This window comes from Pinus tabuliformis, chromosome 8 (assembly GCF_031772625.1).
Source record: "Pinus tabuliformis cultivar Carrire ecotype Pingquan chromosome 8, CPIR1, whole genome shotgun sequence".
Taxonomy (NCBI): Eukaryota; Viridiplantae; Streptophyta; class Pinopsida; order Pinales; family Pinaceae; genus Pinus; species Pinus tabuliformis.
The window spans coordinates 1,943,420,351-1,943,430,344 of record NC_142294.1 but is presented as its reverse complement, the minus strand read 5'-3'; positions in this window follow the sequence as shown (position 1 = coordinate 1,943,430,344).

Genomic DNA, 9,994 nt, shown 5'->3' with positions numbered 1-9,994 from the left:
AATTACAATTCTGTCTCTGTATCTGAGGAAAACATGTTTAATAGCTCAGTTGAGTCCAGGGTAAACATTGGTTAATTCCTGGAAACTATCCTTTCCACCTTGCTTGCAAGAGTTAAAATCTTGATCACAAAAGAGAACAAAGACACAAAAACATATAACAAAGAGATTTGAGAATACTTATTGTTTATGAATAACACCCTGGAATCTCCATGTAACATTCATCTTTCACCACAATACATCAAAGAACACCAAGCCTTGGAATTCAATTATTCCTTTGTCATTAATCTCTGAAAATATTACAATGAGCGAGAGCTCTTCAAAAGAAATTGCAACAACCCTTCAACTGCTGTGAAGGGTCAATATATACTTGCGGTGATTTACAAAATATCTGAGTTCTGAGTTATCTCAGATTTTACATTCTTACCAACTACTTAAGATATTATGACCAAAATTTAATACAGCATTGATTACAGAGTACAGCATTTCAATGCTCTGTCAGAAGATATTTTAGCCTTTGGGAACAGCTAAGTCAGTCGAGGTATTCTGAATAATGCTGGAAGATCTGTCTTTAGGCTTTGTACGCTGTATCCTGGACTTGTCACCTGTGATTGTGACTGCTGCTTGTGGCGAGTTAATGGTCCTGCTGAGTTGGCTCAGCTTCTGCCTCTTCCATGTAGATCTCTTTCTTCAAAATTGTGCCTGCGCATGTATGCTTATTGCCTGTAGAAATGGCGTTACTGTTCTGGCCTGACAAAACTGTCTGTGTCAAATTTCTCCAGGCATCCTGTGTGGGCAGTTGGTGGGCTAAGATTGCCCCTAGAGTTTCATCTGCTTCTGTGAATTTGAAGAAGTTAGGTGGTGTATCAAACAGATGGTCAAAGTCATTCATGAGGAAAAACAGGTTCTCCACCCTGTCATACATACTCTGCCCGGTGGCTGGCCCTGGCTCTGCTGAAGTGCTGGGTGGTTGTGCAATCTCTGCTACTGCCTGGGCATCAATTCTCTTATTGTAATTCTCTAGGGTGAGCAGTCTTCCTACACTGCTTAAAATGCTGGGGAGGCCTCTGTTTTGTAGTGCCACGAACTTTTCCAGGAATCTGTGATTCAGTTTGCATATCCTGTGTTCCTCCTCTCCAGTGTTCCAACCAGGTTCCTCAATGTTATGACTCTCTTGGCTACAGCAATTGTTTCTGTCCTATGGTGATTCCCATGACAGCTAATTGAGAGCTAGTCTTATAGTTCAGAGTAGTGATTATCCTAGTAGCAGCTTCTGGCATGTGTCCAAGGCTTGCCCTGGCCCTCTGTATTTCTCTGTTTGCTTTAGTGATGAGCACCATTTGCTCATCCATGGTCTCTATTATTGCCACTGGTTGGCAATGGACCGCCCAATGTTGCTCCATAGCACTTTCATTTCAGCTGTCACTTTTTCTAGTGCAAGCTCTTTCTCTAGTTCAGCAATTCTCCTCTTAAGAGCTTTTACCTCTCTGTCCTTGGCTGCCTCATTCTGTTTGCTCTTGTCAAACCTTTCATTTACCTTAGTCAAGGTTTTCTTAAGCTCATCCAGCTCTTTCATTTGAGATTCCATGGCTTGGATCTCAGCTTGCAGCTTTTGCATGTCTAAACTAGCAGCCTGTTCTGATGTTGTAGTTGTTGCTGCTGTGGATGGTGCTGTAGCTTCTGTTTGCTGAGGAGGAGGAGTAATCTTTGGAGGGGTTTCCTCAAGATTTATTATGACAGGAGGAGGCTGGGAGGGTTGGCCCTCTTCTCTTTGCTTCAGGGTTTCTTGCAGTGCTGCCTTTGCAGCTTCAGTTTGTCCTAGCTGGTCCTGAGTCCTAACCAGCTCTTTGTATAGGGATACTAGCAGATCTGTAGCATCCTTCTCTTGCCTTTGCTGGGCAACTTCATCTGTTTGTGGATGGATGGTGGCCGGGAGTTTGATTTTCTTTCTTAGGGCTGCCATGTCTGCATCCTTATCTTCAGGAGCTCTTGGATGCCTTTGACATCTTTAGGATCATGCCCTATCTCTATAATTACCTCTTCCAAGGACTTGATCCTATTGTCCTTGGCTTGTGATGATGCTCTTTCTAACTCCAGCTGAGAAGCTGTATTGTCCAGGCTGCTCTTTAGTTTATAATTCTCCAATGTCTCATCTGCCAGGGAGGCATACACCATTTCACCAGTCTGCTTATGTAATTCAATCTTGTCCATGGGGTGTATGTCTTTGGCAAGAACCTCCATGTTGGTTCTTAGATAGTCTGAGGTGGACTGAGGCTGCAAAGTTGTGGGCATGAAGTGGCTCATTATCATTTTGCCTTCACTCACATCGAAAGCAGACATGAATCTCTGCTGGTTGCTAGGAGCTAGGTTTAGCAAGTGATCATACAGCTGCACTTTTATGGGATCACTCCTCCTTTTGATGTCAATGAATTGCTGCTTTATACTTGACTGCCCTTTTCTATGTTGACCGGAGGAGCTGACCTCTCCTCCCATAGTCATGTCATGTCCACGCTGAGATGAGCTGGCCGAAAGTTCTCCACTGGGTGGGCCCATGCCCATGGCTTGTCTTACTGCTATGTCCTCCTCTTGGGAGTCATTCAGTCTTTGTCTCTTCTCTCCTCTGATGAAGGATGAGGTGTGGGGGGTCTCTCTCTCCCTTTTCCTTGTCACATCCTCCTTCTGCGGTGTTTGGAGGACTGAGGTGTCTAGATTGATATCTGTCTTGGGAGGCACCTCTGTTTGGGGCTGCTGCTCAGTGTAACTAGGTAGATCTGTCCCTTTTCCTGCTGCAAGGGCTGCTGTTCACTGGACTGTGCTTCTTCTTGTTGCTGCCCCAGTTCTTGCTGTTCCATTTCTTCTTGCTGCTGTAGCAAGGTGTCAACTTGTTCCTCTGTCAATTCAGGTGGCTGTTCCACCTGTTTACCTTTGTCTTTGCCTGCTGCCTGGGATGTCTTCTCAGTGGTTTGCTGCTGTGCTGCTGAAGATCTAGCAGCTGTTCCAATTTGCTTTCTGTAGGAGAGGGGCACCTGTCCACAAGTTTCCAAGTCAGTTTCTTTTTGCACATTCCTAGCTTCTTTCTCAAGTAGTTCTACCTCAGTGAGTTGTTCTACTAGTGTACCCTCTTCCCAATCTAGTGCATTGGCATACTGTTCAATTTCAGGTTGTCTTTTATGTGCATAGTTGCCCAATTTGTATCTAATTCTCCTGAGGGAGATAGAATGATTGGGGTCATAAGGAATCCACTCAAAACTGGTCTGCAATCTGAGGCCTTCCAGGATGCTGTGTGCCTCTTTCCACCCTTCCTCTTTCTTGTTATACAGGAAGGAACCTAGCTGGCTTCTTACCTTCAATTGTGACTTCTTGTTTCTACTCTGAAAGTGAAGGTAATCTGAGTTCCCAAACTACCTGAAATACTCTAAGGCAAAAAGCCTCATGGGGACATACCTTGGCAATCTAAATGGGTTCAATTCACAGCCATATATCCTAATGACTGTGTGGTTCTGGTAGAAGTACCAGTTGCCAATATTGTAAGATTTGTTCAAATGTAGAATCCTCTTCATTTCATCGGTTAATCTAGGAGGAGGAGTACCTTGCAGAGCTGTTAGGGCCGGATGAACAAATAAATCAATAAATTCACAGTATGTATAGGGTGATACTGAGGTAAAATGAAAAACAGAGGTCAGAAAACAACTGATCTTGGGCTTCCTTGGGCATTGAGTGGCCTCAAAGGAACAGAGAAGGTAGCTGGCTGATAGAAAAGGAATAAATGATATATATAGGAGCTGTACCTGAACAGTCTCTCCCTTTTCAAATTCATGAACTGATCATGGATTTTCTCTGCTATGTAAGTTGCATAATCATACTGCACAGCTGGAGGCTTACCAGGGGCAAATATGGACAGCATTGCCATTATGCTTTCATCTACATCTTCCAGCCCCTGAATCCTAGGACATAGCCAATTAGATCCACCAACATTCTGCCCAACTCATTCAGACAATGGTACCCAATAGGAGGGGTTCTGACTGTTTCAGAGCCTGGTGTGACAAACAGTTGGTTGATTTTGACAATCTGGTCACTGGACAGCTTGATCCCTGTGTTAATCAGATTCTGCATGGACAGAGGGGTCAATTTCTTGGCTGTATTGAAGCACAGCATCTGGTTTATGCTCTCTGGGGTGATCTGGAACAGGACTAGGCCTGTGGGGCTCATGACTGCTCTTTGGCTGGGGTCATAGCATTCCTGGCAGCTATAAATAAGCTCTGGCATTGGATTGACTTGGGGAAGGTTGTATATGGGCAAATTTGACTCCCAAATCCCCAAGATATCTGCCCCACTGAGGTGCTGGGCTCTTAGTTCATTCAACATTAGCACATTATACTTGGTTCCCATGGGGAACCAATCCAGCATTTGGTAGTCCATGTCCCCAGGGCTTTCCATGCTAGTTCCTGGTGAGGGGCATTGATGGGCTTAATATTTAGTGCAATAGGAGTCTCCATAGCTCTTCAAGTTGCAAGAATTGTAGGTAGACAGGTGGAATGGCAAAAACACAGTCTGGAGGCAGTCCTCTGTAGAAACAGATGAGGTTTTGAGTGTTCAAGGGGAATTCTCTCAATAGCAATTGAAATACTACTGGAGTCTAGTGACAGAACCTCTCTGTGGTCTAACTGAACTCTCCAACCGGGTGAATTATGTCTATTAGGAATTCTGCTGGGAAACGCAGAATTACAGAGGTTATATGCGAATTGCAGGTTTCTAAAGCTCTGCCGGTGTTCTTGGCCCTCACAATGACAATGGTGGATGAATGGAGGGAAATGAACGGTGTAAATATCGTTTTTATGGTTCTATTATCCCTCTGAGCAAATCTAAGCTTAATGAAGGTCGTATGGAGGGCGAAATGGTCTAAATAGCTGTAATTCGACGAGCAGAGGTTGAAACACAGGTGCACAGTTTCTTTTTGAGGAGGTCGCCGGGCTAATCGACTGGTTGGCGAAAATTTGAGTTCAAACGGTCATGCAGAGCGTTCAGCAGAAATCACAGTAAAATGGTAAAAACACGGGTAAAATTGGTAAATATGGGTTATTTTACCAATTTGGCGCTTTTTCCTGCTGACGTCAGCATGACGTCATTGGTGGGTCATGGTGAGGTGACGTCAGCTGACGTCATCGGGCGACGTGGCAGTGGGTGATTGGTCAAGGGGGCGGCGAGGTGGCAGCCCAGTCAGCAGTGAGGTGGGCCAATAGGAGAGGCAGGTACGAGCAGGCAAGGACGTGGCGGCGAGTCAGCGGCGGGTAGGTGGCGGTTAAAGTGCAGCGGTCACGGTTAAAGCCTTAACCGCCGCGGTTTCTCGGGGCGGTTTAGGTACGGCGCAGGGGCTGTCAGAGCGGGCTCCGAGATGGTTCATTGCTCGACGCATGGAGGAGGCGTGACAAGGCGCAACGTCACTTTCCCGGAAGTTAACGTGCAGCCACGGGAAGCGCTCCGATATTGCTGTGGGCCGTCGGATCTGATGGGCTTGATCCGACGGCTGGCGGAGGGGAAACATGCGCCTTTAATACTGCGGGTGGAAAAATCGAACTTTATGGGTTTTATGTGGGTTTTTGCAAATGTTTTGGCTCAACCACAATGCGGTAGGATTGGGAAACGTGCCAGAGGCGGGCATTAACCTTTGCAAAGGTTTTATGGGCAAAATGGGTTTGGAAAAGGGGTTTTAGCAATGCAGAGGAGATTTGAGGGCAAATTAACTTGCAGCAAAGGGGAAAAAGGGTGGAATAGGTTCACCAAAGTGGCCAGATGCCATTTGGTCCCTTTTGAGAAATACACGGCTATTATGCCTAGGGGAGGGAATATACATAAGGTTTGGGGTTTTATACACCTTAGTGTTAATACTATTAGGGGTGGGGTAAGATAAGGGAGGTTATATAGTAGAATTAGGAGTTAATATGAATGAAGGAGGGGAATTAGAAAGGGGGTGTTAGTGATAGACTAGAGAGGGAAAGAAAAGAAGTTAGTGATGCTCTTTGCTGTAATTTCATGGAATTCACCACTTTGTTTGCTGATAGATTTGTTGCCTTGGCAAGAGACCTATTGATGCCTGAGTAATGGTGATCATATTCTTTCTGCAACCACAACTGCCTACCCAACTATTTGCCTAGCATTTTTTGTTTCTTCTTGGAGGGGCACTTGGACTTGCAACCCTCAATTGCCTTTTCTTTTCTTTGGCTTTTTCCTTTTCTCTCTATCTACTTCTACCCTTATGTCTTCCAAGGTCCCAGATTAAACTTTTGGGAACCTTTGCTTCTCTACCTGAACTACTTGTCTGCCAAGATTAAGCTGTTTGGACAGACCTCTTTCTCTATTCTACAACTCAAAATTGAAACATGGCATGATCCAGATTAGACTGTTGAATCATCCACAAAATTTGAAATAAGGTCCTCAATACTTGAAACACTTTACCCAGCTCTTGCTTTCTAGGAAATATGGGATCTTTGGATACCAGAGCAGAGCATATTTGGCTTTTCTCTTGCCAATCATGAAATATGAAACCTATTACTATAGGTATCCAACAGTGGCTCCACATGGGGATGGTTTTTCTTTTGAAAGACCAAGAACAGCAGGTCAGATTGCCTTATTCCTTGACTGCCCATCTTTGACTTTGAAATCTGCTGCATGAATGTGTCAAAATAGTGTGTTTCCTTCTTGGAGAACCTCTGATTCTATCTGCCTGTTGCTGCTAGGTGCAGCATTTGGGAAAACCTCTTTATACAATTTAAATAAAAAAGGAATATGTACAACTGCATATATACAATGAACCTCTGAATTTCTATCATAGTGAACAGTCAAAATAGTGCTTCAGCATCCTGCCATTGACAGGACCTTCATCCATTTCAGTCACAGTCAAACTTTTTAGGAAGTAAGTGTTATTACCTTGTACTGCTTGGACAGAAATGGTCCTTTCCATAAAGAATCAAACTTCCCATGTTTTCCTTTCTCTTCTCTTCTTGCATCCCACTTTAGAACTTTGTCCCCCACATTGAAATCTTCCGCTTTGGTTCGTCTATCAAAGGCCTTTTTCAGTTTCTCTTGTAGTATCTGCACTCTGCTGAAAACTTGTTCTCTGGTCTGTTGTAGACAAATTATCTGGTTAATCCTTCTTTGCATGTCATTTGGCTCTGCTTGGCTTTCTTGTAGGAGTTTCATAACGGCACTCCTAGTGATGAAGGAAACCTGGCCTCTAATCCATAGACTAACTCATATGGGCTGGTCCCAATTGATCTTTTGTGGTTAATCTGTCTGCCCATAAAGCATTTACTAGTTTCTTATGCCAGTTCTTTTTGTTCTCTTCCAGCACTTTCTTTATGATGTTTATCAGGCTTTTGTTTGATGATTCAGCAAGACCATTTCCTTGAGGATAGTAAGCTGTAGAATGGCCCAAAGTAATGTGAAATTTATGGCAGAAGTTCACCATCTTCTTGGATCTGAAGGCAGCAGCATTGTCTGTTATTATCTTGTCTGGGCAACCAAATCTAGCCAGTATATTGTTCTCCAGAAATTGAATGATTACTGAATCATTTGCTTGTCTGCATGGGGCAGCTTCAATCCACTTGGTGAAGTAGTCTGTTGCTGTTAGAATCCATCTGTGTTGTCCTGAAGATGAGGGGTGAATTTCTCCAATGAAATCCAAGCCCATTGTTGAAAAGGTCTCTCTGTTGCAATGGGCCTCAAAGGAAGTGGCAGCAACTGTCTTTTGCCTTCAAACAGTTGGCACTTGTGGCATGATGTTGTGAATTTCTTCATATCAGAGAACATAGTGGGCCAGTAATAACCAGCCCTTAATATTTTATCCACAGTGGACTTCCAGTACAAATGTCCACCACAGTCTCCAGCATGGAATTCTTGCATGATATTGTCAGTTTCACTCTCAAGAAGACAGTGCAGCAAAATACCTTCATGGTTTTTCCAGAGTAGATTCTCATCTATCACACAAAATTTAGATGTTTTCATTTTTAGGAACCTAGACTTAGTTCTGGACAGTCCTGGGGGAGCACACAGGTTTTGTAACACATAACAGATATCAGAGTACCATGGAGATTGTTCAAAGGCTACATTGATCTTTGGAGTCGCCAGCTCTGTTTCACTGTCCAGTTGGTTGATATCTAAGGCTTGGAAATTTGCTTCTGTCATTAACTTGGCTAAACCTTGCCCTTTTATCAGCTTTGTAGGCTTTATTTCAATGTCAAATTCAAGTATGTTTGCAATCCATTTTCCTCTTCTTCCCTCTAAGTTTTCTTGTGTGAGGATGTCTTTGACAATAGGACTTGGTACATAAGCTACAACATGGGAGTAAAGGATGTAAATCCTAAAGTCTTTGATGGCTTTGATCAAGGCATAGGCTTGTTTCTCCATTATTTGGTACTTTAGGGGGGCATCTCTAAGAGCTCTGCTGAAAAAAGCAATGGGCTTTTCATTCCCTTGGTCATCTTTCTGTAATAAAACAGCAGCAATAGTGTGTTGGGAGGCAAAGGAGAAAATGATGAAGTCTCTGTCAAACTGAGGGTTAGTTAACACTGGGGTTTGAGTCAAGGCCAATTTTATACTTTCAAAAGCTTGTTTTGCTTCAACAGTCCACTTGACCTTTGAATCTTTCTTTAGCATATTGTTTAGTAATCTGATTAACTCTGCTAAATTTGGGATAAACCTTCTCAAAAAGTTGATTTTTCCTAAGAATCCTTGCAGCTCCTTGACATTCCTTGGGTGAGGCATTTGTAGGATAGCTTGTATCCTATCTGGATCAATTCTTATGCCATCTTTCGAAATGATGTGTCCTAAAAGTTTCCCTTCTTCCAAACCAAATAATGACTTCTTGGGGTTTAAGGAAATACCATATTTTCTGCATGTTATGAAGATTTGTCTTAAATGTTTCAAGTGTTCTTGGTCGGATTTTGAAAAGGGTGTAAGATCATCTAAGTAAATGACCAAGAAATCATGAATTTCCTTTGCAAAAGCAATGTCCATTGCTCTTTGAAATGTTGCCCCTGCATTTTTCAATCCAAAGGGCATCTTCACATACTTGAAAGTGCCCCATGGGGTAGTAAATGCAGTTTTGTCTTGATCATCAGGGTGTACCAGGATTTGATTGAAACCTGAGAAACCATCCAACAATGATATTCTTGAGGCTCCTACTACTCTTTGAAGGATGTGGTCCATTTTGGGTAGGGGTAATTGTCTTTGAGTGACACTAGGTTCAAATTCCTCAAGTCTACACAAAGTCTAATCTCACCAGTTTTCTTTCTTGTAGGGACCAAATTTGAAATCCATTCAGAAAACCTGATTGGTGCTATGATACCAGCTTTGAACATTTTTTGTAATTCCTTTTCAATGGAAGGAAGAAGCACAGGATTGATTCTTCTCAATTTCTGTTTGAATGGTTTTTGATTAGGCTTGAGGGGAATGGTGTGCTGGATAACAGAGGTATCATAAGACTTCAAGTCTTCATAACCCCAGGCAAAGACATCTTGGAACTCTTTAAAGAGATCAACATATTTGGGTTTTTGGTCAGGGGGCAAAGCAGCAGATAGCTTTATTATTTTAGGCTTGTCAGCGGTACCAATGTTACATTCTTCAATTGTTGCATCTAATGGCTGCATCTTTGGTTTCCTGGGGACATCATTTGAGTCAAAAATATCCTCTAGTGGGGTAAGACCTGCTGGAAGAAGATTGTCTTTGAGTTGTATGATTTCATCTCCAGCGTTGCTCAGCTCTTCACAGTCAATTTGGTGAATTTGCTGAATGTTTTCTTTGTTGAAAATGGTTGGACTGAGTAGTTGTTTGCTGTTCTAGGTGACATTGGGTGGGCAGACTGTTGAAACTGTAATTGTGATTGACTTGCTCCATCAATTATTTGAGATTGACTTGCTGTCTCAAGGTCAATATTTAATCCTGTAAACTCTTGTTGCAAGGTTAAAAAGTTGTTTATTTGCTTGTCATTCTCAAATACTTG